General features: G+C 49.3%; 1 protein-coding gene across 3 annotated transcripts in view; it reads left to right on the forward strand.

Moving 5' to 3' along the window:
• Positions 1-1266: 1266 nt before the first annotated feature.
• LOC133354740 (outer dense fiber protein 2-like) overlaps positions 1267-13386 on the forward strand; it is a 36320-nt gene continuing 24200 nt past the window's right edge. For 2 of the 3 annotated variants that reach the window (XM_061571806.1, XM_061571808.1), the window contains exons 1-5: positions 1267-1406; positions 7893-8012; positions 9285-9498; positions 10685-10842; positions 13130-13259. The gene's annotated coding sequence lies outside the window, so the exon portion shown is untranslated. The remainder of the gene's footprint in view (positions 1407-7892; positions 8013-9284; positions 9499-10684; positions 10843-13129; positions 13260-13386) is intronic. The other variant, XM_061571807.1, reaches the window with a different exon arrangement.

Below are 13386 nucleotides of genomic sequence, written 5' to 3' on the forward strand. Positions count from 1 at the left end.
CGACTTGGACTTGCATAACAATGACTTTGTCCCACCTCTGAGGTGTGGACTCGAGTCATGTGACTTGGACTCGAGTCAGACTCGAGTCATGAATTTGATGACTTCAGACTCGACTTGGACTTGCATAACAATGACTTTGTCCCACCTCTGCTATACACTAGTGCTGTACTAGTATAGTACACTATACACTACACTATACACTGTATAGTGTAGTGTGTAGTGTACTATACTAGTACAGCACTAGTGTGTAGTGTATAGTGTATTATACTAGTACAGCACTAGTGTATAGTGTAGTGTATAGTGTAGTATACTAGTACAGCACTAGTGTGTAGTGTATAGTGCAGTGTATAGTGTACTATACTAGTACAGCACTAGTGTATAGTGTAGTGTATAATAGTGTACTATACTAGTACAGCACTAGTGTGTAGTGTATAGTGTAGTGTATAGTGTACTATACTAGTACAGCACTAGTGTATAGTGTACTATACTAGTACAGCACTAGTGTGTAGTGTATAGTGTATTATACTAGTACAGCACTAGTGTGTAGTGTTTAGTGTAGTGTATAGTGTACTATACTAGTACAGCACTAGTGTATAGTGTACTATACTAGTACAGCACTAGTGTATAGTGTAGTGTATAGTGTAGTGTGTAGTGTACTATACTAGTACAGCACTAGTGTATAGTGTAGTGCACAGGGGTCGGCAACCAAAATAACAAGAAGAGCCATTTCTTTCCAATTCGGTACAAAATTCAGTATTTCAAGAGCCGCAATGCATCTGAGTACATATACTGTACTCACGTACATATCGTCAAGAAGCAGCCCGTAAAGAGCCGCATGCGGCTCCGGAGCCGTAGGTTGCCGACCCCTGGTGTAGTGTATAGTGTACTATACTAACACAGCACTAGTGTGTAGTGTATAGTGTAGTGTATACTATACACTACACTATACACTACACACTACACACTAGTGTAGTGTACTGGTGTGTTGAAGAGCCAATCCACAACATTGACAATCTGAGTACGACGTTTCGCCGGTAATTACAACCAGCTTCATCAGGCAGAGCCGTGAGCGAGCGTGCATAACAGCTGCTATGGGTTTGCGACACCGCAGGCTCCGTAGACCATCGATGAGAGCGAGAGGGGGCGTGGCCACAACCTCTTGACGTCACGTGCACGCCGACCAATCGCCGCGTGGCTCAACGGTCGCCCGCGTTTGAACGAGCCAATAGGAAGACGACAGTGGGGGGGGGGGTGTTTTGGCGGGAAGTGATCAGCTGTTCGGCGGGAGCGATGAGCCACCAGTTTTCATTCAATCGTCGAGTCGTGCGGTCGTTTCGTTCGTTTCGTTCGTTCGCACGCCGACCGCCGCGCTCAACCCGTTGCTGCAGGCGCTCGGCACGGCCCAGGTGAGTGCGTGAGTGTGCGTGGTCAAGTGGCGGCAGCAACAGCAGGCGGTGCATCGGGCCGGTCATCTCAGTCGGTCGACCCCGTGGCACCTGCTGGGTCTGCCCCGTGTCCTCTTGCCAGCGGGCGTGCGACACTTCACGTGGCTTTAAAGTGCACCTAGCCTGGCACAGGCGCCGTAAGGTGACGTGACTGTCACTTGGTGGCGAATGGGTTTTTTTAGTTGCAGCAGTTGACTTGACGATGGGGAAGGGAAGGCGCGTGGGTGGTGTTTGTTGTGGTGGTTGGTGGCGGCTGTGGTATTGGGTATTGGACCCCAAGCACAGACAGATGGTTTCGGCTACTAAGACGTCCACGAGAGATTGAAAGACGGGGGGGGGGGGGTGAAGTTAATTTTGTTGAACTTGGCGATAACTCGAGAGGCCGGGGTAGAGTCTGGTTCGCAAGAGCGGCCTGGGTCACCAACATCGCAAATGCAAAAATAAATAGAATAAAGTTCTGTACTGTACAGCAATGAAGTCAATATAAATCAGCGGATGGAGAGACAGAAATTCGTGTATAGTGCAGAGATAGGAGAATACAGATACACTTTTAAACATATGAAGTTATAACCAGTCTTGAAGTTAAAGGTAGGGGCAGACACATTGAAGCACACAACAGCAAACTCGTATAATCATACTGTGTGTACAAACAGGAAAAACCCGTATACATGATGGAGACACGGGGAGACGTAGAGACAAACGTGTCGACAGGAGGATACACACATCCACAGGGACGCACATAGACACGCAGACACAGAAAACACACGGAGAGAGACCTCCAGTTGTGAGACAGAGGGACACCAGAGAGGCATGGAGACAGACACACACAGATACACGGAGATGAATATGGATCTGCTCAAACACAACTCCCTGTATCGTCGCTTCCTCAGTCACAGTGTCATACTTCACCAGACTTTGTACGCTGCTGGCTAGCGAGAGAGTTTTAATATAGGAACTCTCTTACCAGTATCAACATATAACAATATATTTTACCCTTCCTGGCAAGAACACCGATGTTTAGATGTTAAACCACCAAACATAATCCTTTATCAAGGAATCCTGTCTGCATTAACCACACGTACTTGTGGTGAACATGCAAACAAAACACATGCTCTGGTAGGATATGCATTGGCTTTTTAAACGGAGTCTTTTAATTTCCCCCCTTCCATTGAGCGCTCTCATGCTGTTGTGGTGGACTTGAGACGACGTTTCGACTCTTTGGGCTGCGACGAGACAGTCGGGTTTCTTGACCAGAGGCAGCCCTCCCGACACGGATGGAGGAATCGCTGAACCAAGTTCACGGGATGGGGGTCAACCACGGCAGTGGCCATAGAAGAGAGATGGAGATTGACCCCCGGGACAGGCGGGCGACTTTGCCTGGAGAGTCAAACAAAGTGGGTGGTTTTGATTTAAAGATTTCGTGACTGCAGGGATTCATATTCTTGCTTCTTTCGGTAAAGTCACGTAGAAGGGAAATAATAAAATAATATTAATATAAAACAATAAAAAAAAATATTTATAAAAAAATACAAAAAAATTCCAACAAAAATGTTTCAATTTTTTTTTTACCGAAAGAACCAAGAATATAAAGTGGGTGGTGTCGTGGATCGTCAATCTCGCCGACCGCTTGGAGCTAGGAACTGGGTGGATTATTCCCAGTCGGGGCCGAATTCGTGTTGTTTGTACGGCACCGACCTCAGCAGCTCAGGAAGGGGGCGTCTCTGATGCCCTCTCGGCCAGATGAGCGGTAATTGCGAGTTGGGGGTCATGTTGTTGCCACCAGAAGACGACTGGTTATTTTTGTTTTACTATGAACACCGCATGATGGGGAGGGTGGCCGTGGCATTGTCAGCTTGAAGTGATGTCGTCAGCTGACCCCCCGGGTGTATTTATAGTTGAAGATTCGTAATTATTTAGTCACCACAATCGAAGACTGTGTTCAATTCAGCGGTGATTGACGGCGAATCGTCGGTGGGGCGTTGCTGTGAGCCAAGTGATTTAAATTAGTGATCCGTGAAGTTGTGACCTTATTATAAAAACAAAACCTGGTCAGCATTATTCGTTTCACCGAGAGCAAACTCTGGACCGGTTTTGACATTCGGTGCCTCTTCGGCAGTCAGGAGGCTTTCTAGTTCTATTCTAATACAACAACATCGTATAAAAGGAGATGTGTGTCATGTATGTATGTTGAACTTCTTTCGCACCTTACTTAGCCGACCGTGCTAATCGGAGGTATGAAGATGATACCATCGGAAGGACGTGGGATACGTAGCACATAATTGTATTTTGTGTGGAGAGACAAACATAGGAAGCGACGGGCGTTATGTCTGTGTTAAGTATTCTCTGTTACTCAAACCTGTCCACCCATTATCAGTGCCTAGCTTATTACAGACCAATCCACACCGTGCCTACATAAATCCCAACATTAATCCTACAAAGTCCCATGACAAGCGAGAAACACAAACACATAGACGCATTATTTTTTATATTTTTATATTCTTGGTTCATTCGGTAAAGTTACATAGAAGGGAAATAATAAAGTAATACAAAACATTTTTTTGCCCATATTCAAACGTCTTTTCGCCGTATGGACCCCGTGAAAACTCAATTCCCCTGCACAGGAATGCGGCGTTAACCCCTCTGGGTTGTTGACACGCAGTGTGTGGGTGGTTGACACGCAGTGTGTGTGGGTGGTTGACACGCAGTGTGTGTGGGTGGTTGACACGCAGTGTGTGGGTGGTTGACACGCAGTGTGTGTGGGTGGTTGACACGCAGTGTGTGTGGGTGGTGACACGCAGTGTGTGGGTGGTTGACACGCAGTGTGTGGGTGGTTGACACGCAGTGTGTGTGGGTGGTGACACGCAGTGTGTGGGTGGTGACACGCAGTGTGTGGGTGGTGACACGCAGTGTGTGTGGGTGGTTGACACGCAGTGTGTGGGTGGTTGACACGCAGTGTGTGGGTGGTTGACACGCAGTGTGTGGGTGGTTGACACGCAGTGTGTGGGTGGTGACACGCAGTGTGTGGGTGGTTGACACGCAGTGTGTGGGTGGTTGACACGCAGTGTGTGTGGGTGGTTGACACGCAGTGTGTGGGTGGTGACACGCAGTGTGTGGGTGGTTGACACGCAGTGTGTGGGTGGTTGACACGCAGTGTGTGGGTGGTTGACACGCAGTGTGTGGGTGGTTGACACGCAGTGTGTGGGTGGTTGACACGCAGTGTGTGGGTGGTTGACACGCAGTGTGTGGGTGGTTGACACGCAGTGTGTGTGGGTGGTTGACACGCAGTGTGTGTGGGTGGTGACACGCAGTGTGTGGGTGGTTGACACGCAGTGTGTGGGTGGTTGACACGCAGTGTGTGGGTGGTTGACACGCAGTGTGTGGGTGGTTGACACGCAGTGTGTGGGTGGTGACACGCAGTGTGTGGGTGGTTGACACGCAGTGTGTGGGTGGTTGACACGCAGTGTGTGGGTGGTTGACACGCAGTGTGTGGGTGGTGACACGCAGTGTGTGGGTGGTTGACACGCAGTGTGTGTGGGTGGTTGACACGCAGTGTGTGTGGGTGGTGACACGCAGTGTGTGGGTGGTTGACACGCAGTGTGTGGGTGGTTGACACGCAGTGTGTGGGTGGTTGACACGCAGTGTGTGGGTGGTTGACACGCAGTGTGTGGGTGGTTGACACGCAGTGTGTGGGTGGTGACACGCAGTGTGTGGGTGGTTGACACGCAGTGTGTGGGTGGTTGACACGCAGTGTGTGGGTGGTTGACACGCAGTGTGTGGGTGGTTGACACGCAGTGTGTGGGTGGTTGACACGCAGTGTGTGGGTGGTGACACGCAGTGTGTGGGTGGTTGACACGCAGTGTGTGGGTGGTTGACACGCAGTGTGTGGGTGGTTGACACGCAGTGTGTGGGTGGTGACACGCAGTGTGTGGGTGGTTGACACGCAGTGTGTTTGTGGAGGAGTCGGGAGGGACCTGGAGTGGCGTGGGGACAGCTCCTGACAAGTCGTGGCGGGACCGAGAGCGGGAAAGGGGCCGTCCATAAATGACGTCACGCACCTGTGGGGTGGGGGTTGGGGTCAGACATTTGTGACGAGGGGGGGGGGGGTGAGAAATGTGACGTCACATCAAAATGCGCAAACTTTAAATAAATATAGGCAACACGTTCGACTTAATTAAATAGACTTTTTAATAAATGTTTTCTCCTACAACATCAGAGTGCAGCGCCACATAAAATACGCACTACAATGACAATAGTTTAAAGCGATTTGAAGCATGTTTTATTTTGGGGGGGGGGGGGGCAGAGCTTTGTGACGTCATATTTGAGGGGGGGGTCTGACTTTTTGTGACGATGGGGGGGGGGTCAAAAATCGTCCAAAATCGCGTGACGTCATTTATGGGCGGCCCCAAAGGCTATAGCGAAGCCCAGGGTTGCCTTCTCGTTTCGGGTTTATTTTCGTTCAGCCAGGTGAGAACTCGCGTACCGCGTCAACCCAGACGGTTTATCCCACATTCTTGTGCAGGGAAATTGAGTTGTCAGGTCCACACGGCGGACAGACGTTTCAATACGGGCACATGTTTGTGTCTTTGTTTGTGTTTCTCCCTTGCGATGGGACTTTGTAGGATGAACGTTGAGATTTATAAGGCAACGGGATGACCAATAGGGTCTGAATTGATCTGTAACAATGTAGGTACTGATAAGGGGTTGGTGGGTATGGAACTCGGGGGGCCAGGATAGATTCTAGATTTGCAGAAGTGACCTGGGCCACCAAAATGGAAATACTAAATAAATCAATCTTTATTTTGCATGCTGGTATTGCCCTAAATCAAGTAGGACAGGAGCTGTACAGGGGGAGCCTACAGCAGCAGGGACTGAGAAAATAACCCCTTCTACGACCCTCAGCGGCGAACACCGACTGAGCAAAGTCGAGCACGACCACACGCCAAAAGAAAGTGTGACCGTGCGCAACGAATTGCATGAAAAAGTAGTAGATGAAATAAAAGTAGACCTTTTTATTTCCGAGTGTATGGGAAGGCGAGTCTGAATATTTATTTATCGAATTGCTTGTCTTGCACAGAACACGCAATCGGCGCGTACAGAAATGTTGCAAACAGAAACGTGAAATAAATAAAATTATCATTCAGTAATACCCAGATGTATGTCTCCCCCCTTATACGTCGTTTAGCAAATACATCGTCGCTTTATTAACGCCGCCACCTGATTTGCATCGCCTCGGCCCACACTCACGTCGCTGATGGCATCGATCATCCTTTCTCGTTACCTGTCGCCTCTCAGCCTTCGCCTCCAACACCGTACCCTGTGAATCGCTTCTTCCAATTGACGTCGTTTCGATATTCATCGTGGCACCTTTCAGGAACGCATCCCCCGACGTAAACGGGGCAACGCCCTTTAAATTACAACGGTTACAGAAGCACCTTGCTCGGGTCGTCCTTGCTGTCGATCATCTACGACTCGACTCAGCCCACCGCTCTCCGTACTCTTCATTGGCTGCCTTTCGCCAGCAGGTCAAATTATAAAATCGCGCCTGCCTTTGTTATCACGCCTTCACCACCGGTTCCCCACCACACCTCGCCTCAATACTCTCGCCTTGCACTGAAGGCTCATGGTAGAACTCTACGCAGCAGCGGCAGCGTCACTCAAAATCTGCTTCGGATACCGAGCTCTCAAACTGTTACAGCCTCACATCGGTATACACTACATTATACACTCCACTATACACTACACTATACACTACACTCCACTATACACTACACTACTATACACTCCACTATACACTGCTATACACCACTACTATACACTGCACTACACCACTATACACTACACTATACACTACACTATACACTACTATACTGTACACCACACTACTATACACTCTACTATACACTGCTATACACCACTACTATACACTGCACTACACCACTATACATTACACTATACTTTACACTACTATACACTACACACTACTATACACTGCACTATACTTTACACTACTATACACTACACTATATACTACACACGCTATACCCTACACTATACTGTTACGGCCTCACGTCGGTTCTCTGCTGTCAACCCCCTCAGTGTGGAACTCTCTAATCCCTTTGCACATCCGCAACATCAATTGCACTCGGACTTTGAAGAAACATCTAAAGGCCTCCTCGATCTCCTTGGTCAGGCTTTTGAGCTGCCCTGAGCTTGGCTCCGCACCTCTGAGTTGTTGACTTGTCTGTAAAATCTGGCGCGTTATGAATGTCACTTATTATTTACTGGACTGTATTGCACAAATGTAAATGAATGTAAAACAGCACGCTTCCCTGTCGTGCGAGTCGGCTCGGGAAGATATTACAAATTGAGTTGGAGAAACATTGAGCGTGTCGCGTGGCTCGTAACGAATGAGGAACCGGACAGCGACGTCTGTCAACGTGTCCACAGCTCTTCCCGCTGCGTCTCATGCTGAGGTCAAAGGCGGTGCGGCCGAGTGGGCGGCCCTCCGCGCGCGTGGTCACCTGCTCGCACCCGTCGCCTGCCCGAGGGCAGCTGATCGGCAAGCCGGTATGCGAGCTGTCCTCACTCTTATTCATGAACTACCTCGTCTGGTACGCAGGAAGTTGTTGGTTCGATCCCGATCCTGACGCCTGCTGCTGTATATTTTGAGTTTGCGTGTTCTCCCCGTGGTCGCGTGAGGTTTTTCTACGGGTCTTCCGATATTTTCCTCCACATTTAGAAACAAGCATTTTTGAGTATTTGGCTGCTATAAATGTCCACGTGGTGAGCCGCTCCGTTGGCCTATCATTTGTGGCCAGTTCACTTCTGAAAAAGAGTGATATAGCTCAGTGGGCCTTACCTGGTCAAATAATAATAGTTCATAGTTTATTATTATGATTATTGTTTTGCTTATTTACCAATATAAGTCTTACCGAGTCTCAATGACTATTTTTCAGGAGGGTCCTGCTAAGTTTTGCAACAATGGGGCTCATTAATTGGCTGATAACACCTCAGTATATAGAGGACAGCAGAGCGTGGACAGTTGTTGGTAGCGTGGCGGCTGTCTTGCAGCTTGTCTGTGGTTCCCCACGCCTCTTGAGTCGTTCTCTTTTTAAGAGAGCGAGCGAATACTGCGCGCGTTACAATTTGAACTCGCTATTGTTAGGAGTTGCTATGTTACTACCTCAATTGAGTAAGCTTTGGGTAATTTCTGAAATTTGGTAAATTGCGAATTACATCATGGGATATCTAACGCCCACTCCAAAACAAATGGTGTGTAGTATTTTCACGGTTAATACAACCGTAGTATTTATCAGGGTGGCCGCTGGATTAGAACCATGAGCCTCTGCAACCAAACGCTGAATGCACGACCGCAAGGCCTTGTCTCTACCCATCATTGTCATTGGTCATTTTGTCTTCTTCGTCGGAGGAAAGTGCTTTCATCCTTATAAGTCATCATCAGAATAATGTCCGTGAATCATCATCATTGCCATCATTATAATCTTCAGGAGTAGTTACTTGAATCATCATAATCAAGAGCAGAAGCAGGTACATAAATCATCATCATTGCCTTCATTATCGTCAGAACCGAATGCTACCATCAGCATAAGAAGGAATTACATCGATCATCTCCATCATGAGCAAATACCTCCTTATTAATAAATCAGATGACCTTAATTTACGGCCGTGCAAAAATCTATTGGCAACAGAAGTCCTCATCCAGCAGTGGATTGACAAAAGGGCTGTCCACGTACACCACGAGGGCAAGAATCGCCGAACCGCTTCGCGCGTGAACCGTGCCGCGGTTTAACCGACGGCGTCCGTGCCGCCCGCCGGCAGGGCGATGCTCCCGGTGCGGTCTCCGTGCCGCCGCTCGCTCCGCGGCCACGCGACCGCTCCCCGTCGCCGCTTCGTGTCAGCGAGCTCTCGCGCCAGGGAGAGCGGCGTTCGCCCGGCTCGACGACGGGGGGAGGGAGAGACGAGGAGATGGAGCGACGCTGCAGGGAGAAGGTGCAGAGGCTCCGGGACGAGGTAGGCGGCCCTGACGGACGAGGTGAGACGTAGCCTAAGCGCCGTACGTAGCCAACCGTGCTAATCGGAGGGCTGGGAAGCAAACGCCATGGCTGTTCCACGCCATGTGTGCGTGGATGCTCGATTCCACCTGTACGCGCCTGGCGATAGTGCACATCCAGTGCCTGTGGTTTCTCGTCGCCGTAATGTACAATGTAAATCGATCAATCGAGTGGAATCGTCGCTGCTATATTGCATGATTTAGCATTCTATGAAGCAGCCCCAATTTACAAAGAGTATGAAATGGGTCTGAAGCGTGGGTCAACGTAAACCCTCAATAGACTTTCATGGAGCACCATGCAGCACTAACGTATTTTTCAAATTGAAACTGCTCTTAATTGTAGTGTGCACAGCTCTGCGGACCACTGTAATTAATTATGCTGCACATTGAGAAGTGTTATTGTGAGCATTGATTGCATCGCATTTTCAAATATATATATGGATTGGAAGGGATCCTTGTAAATTTCAGATTCGACAGATTATGTACTTGAAAGTCCACTTCACACACATCTCTATCAATGCAATTGCTCACATTTCAACTCTGCTGTCAATTGTTTATTCAATAGTTAATTTATTTGCTTTTGAGATTAACATGCAAGTCATTCCCTAAATAAATTAAGCTTGAACCACAACGGACGGGTGCACGTTCAGATGCTGGGTGATGTTTATGTTTTGTCCTTCCAAGCCAGTGGTGTCACTGTGAAAGCAACCGCAGCGGCGTGTTTATAAACAGTGGGCGTTTTAAACAAACGAGTTTGTTCAGCACCCGGGCGTCTGTCTGTCTGTCTTCGTTCTGCTTTGTCCAAGCGCTCCCGTGAGTGCAGCTGCCTCCGCCCCACGACGGAGACGCTTTTGTCAAAACGACAATTTGCTATGGCAGCGGAAAGTGACCTCGCTCGTTCGCCTGTTTGGCGGCAATTCGGCCGGCACAGGGTCAGCGGAGGGGTGTCTCCTTACGAAAGGAGCCGTGAGCAGCCGAACGTAGCCCGTGCCATCCAAAAAAAAAACGCAAATAGGTCCCCCATTTATTTTGTTACCACGATTTCAGGTTTTGACACCGCATTATTCGGTAGCAACCCGTGGCACAATCCGAACACACGTCGCAGAACGATATGGTGAGAGACCGTCATTAGGTTTGTGTCTTCCCCCTTCCATTGCTCGCTCCCCAGCTGGAGGCGGAGAGGGCAGCGCGATCCACATGGCGGGCGGAGGAGGCCGCACCCGGCACCGCGAGGGACACGGACGGGGGCTGCTCGTGCCGTGGTGACGTCTCCCCGCCGCTGGGCCACGTTCTCCGAGACTCTTGTGGAGGTGACGCGTCTGACAGGTGCGCGGCGGCTCCCGTCGGCCACCTGTGCCAACCCTCCGCACCGGCTAGCCTCGGCCGTGAGGCCACGTCTCAGCGGGGCCTCGTGGATTCAAGTCTCGCTTACATTTCTATGGAGTTTTTTTTCCTCTTCGTTTTCCTCCAATGTTTTCCCGAGCCTGCCGTTCACTCGTGACGTGAGACATCGTGTCCATTTGGATCTCTCGCAGAATTTCTCAATAAATATATTCCAGGTCACTTGTAGAATGGTGTCGGTCATGTGACTAGTAGCCAGATCCATAGTCAGAGATATCCTGGATGCAGAATGTCAGTCATGGAAATATTTACCGGGTCGCTGACCTAGACTGACCTGGCTAGGATTAATCCTCCTTCTTAGAGAATGGCCCACAAAAGCATATATCACAGAGCTACCTCTCAGGACTCTTCAAATGACTTCTGGACCACACAGGAGCATTGGTATCTGGTTATTGTTTGGATTTTGTTTTTTTAGCCATGGGCAGCAACTGCAGAAGCCGTAGAAAACCCATGCAGAATAGGAGGTGAACATACAAACTCCACGCAGATATGCACTCGAGTCGGGAACCGCACCCAGGCTTCTTGCCGTATCGCCCTGCCGCCAAATGTAATTGGACTAGAATTGAACTCGTGATATAGCGGCTTGAGAATCGGTGAGGTTTTCCTGTCTAAATAATGGGCATGACACCAGCACCGGATTGAGACGCCCTAATGAGCCCCCATTTAGCTCGGTAGCCCCTATGGGCGGTTGCACCTGACGCTGCACGATTCATTACAGGCGCCACAATCCCCGGAGTGACAGACCACACCGTTGCCATGGCTTCGGTCATGGCAACGATGCGGTAAATTGTATTCTCATGCCCACGGATACAACATGCATCCTATCGTCCGTATAGTAATGTACTAACATTTTATGCATATGTATGTATGTATGTAAGTTGAACTTTTTTTCTCACCGTACGTAGCCATACCGTGCTAATCGGAGGTGCGATGTATGTAAATGTTACTTTTATGCTTAGGGTACGAACGAGAAAGAACAAACATAATATTAATAATAATTTACTTATGTATCTAGGAGAGCCACATTGAGTTGTAGGATTCACTTTCAGAAGGGTCCTAATATTGGGTTTTTTACTTCAAGGTGTTTTCAGCCAATTAATGATAATAAAACCCACGCATGCGAGGGAGCAACACTCTATCCCCGTACAGATGGAAACAGTTGGCCATTAGGCCGCACTTTTCTGTACCGGCGAGCCAGGGTATGGCTCCTCCTTGACGCCTACGGAAAAGGGAGTTTCACAACATCTGTGTGCGATCCACCAGCCCTCGCTTCCACGGCGAGGGTTGGTAAAACAGAATCGCTTCCGGAATCAAGCGATAACCCCGAATCGTGACGATTGAATCGTGGAGGGGTGGGGGGAGCCCTGGGGAGAGGTCGGGGGTGAGGGGGCGAATGGAAGCATGGCTACCTCCATCGCTTTGTAACAGAACAACATGAAATACTTTGTTTATTTACTGTGTTTATTTTACCAGGTAAGGCCCACTGAGCTATCTAGCTCTTTTACAGAAGCGACCTGGCTGTCACACACGATAGCCAAATTAATTGGCATATCATGTGGACATTTCTAACAGCCAAATACTCTAAACGCACGTGACCACAGGGAGAACATGCAGACTCCAAATATACAGCAGGCGTCAAGGATGATATGGAACCCATGACCTCCTGCATACCAGGCGAGGTAGTTAACATCTCTGAGCTGATGCTTCTCGTGATCTCACTTACGAGAGCATTAGACAGAAAGACCTCCAATTAGCATGGTTGGCTATGTACGATGTAAAAGAAGTTCAATATTCACACAGGACTGATTAATTGCAAAAACACGTTAATTTTATTGTGCAGTGGCTCAGATACCATAAGATTTGAATGAACAAAATTCGTATAATTATTTAAGCATGTATGTTGAACTTCTTTCACGCCGTACGTAGCCCACCGTGATAATCAGAGGTGCTGGGCTCATCACCCCATTGTCAAATCTACTGCTGGTTGAGGGCCTCCCCATGCCATTCAGGTCGTGTGAGTTTTTTTATCCATACCGCACTGAGCTGGTCAGTGAGGGTTGGCTCCACAAACCGTAACACCTGTCATACGCGGTGGTCGCCCATCCGAAAGACTGTCCAGGTTCAAACACGTGTTCAGGGATTCTTGAATCTCCCCGGTCTGACCTCTGACCCGGTCCCCCCCCTCCCCCTTGACCTACGTGTCTGAGGGCAGCAGCACGGGGCGGCAGCTCCTCAAGGCTCGAGGCTCGGTGCTGAGCCGCCTCGAGGAGGCCGAGGAGGGCAGCAGGGAGGTGTGCCGCCACGCGGCCGCTCTCCGGGACGCCATCCATGACATCACGCACGTGCGTACAGGCCGGCACACGCACGTGCGCGCGTGCTCGTCCCGTTCGGCCCGCGGATTGGGCGAAAGGGTGGTGGCAAAGCAGTGCTAATACCTCGCGCCTCGCAGTAACAAGGGCTTGAGTTCGA

The sequence above is a fragment of the Lethenteron reissneri genome, chromosome 48 (assembly GCF_015708825.2).
Source record: "Lethenteron reissneri isolate LAM-NWPU_2019-01 chromosome 48, ASM1570882v1, whole genome shotgun sequence".
Classification (NCBI taxonomy): Eukaryota; Metazoa; Chordata; class Hyperoartia; order Petromyzontiformes; family Petromyzontidae; genus Lethenteron; species Lethenteron reissneri.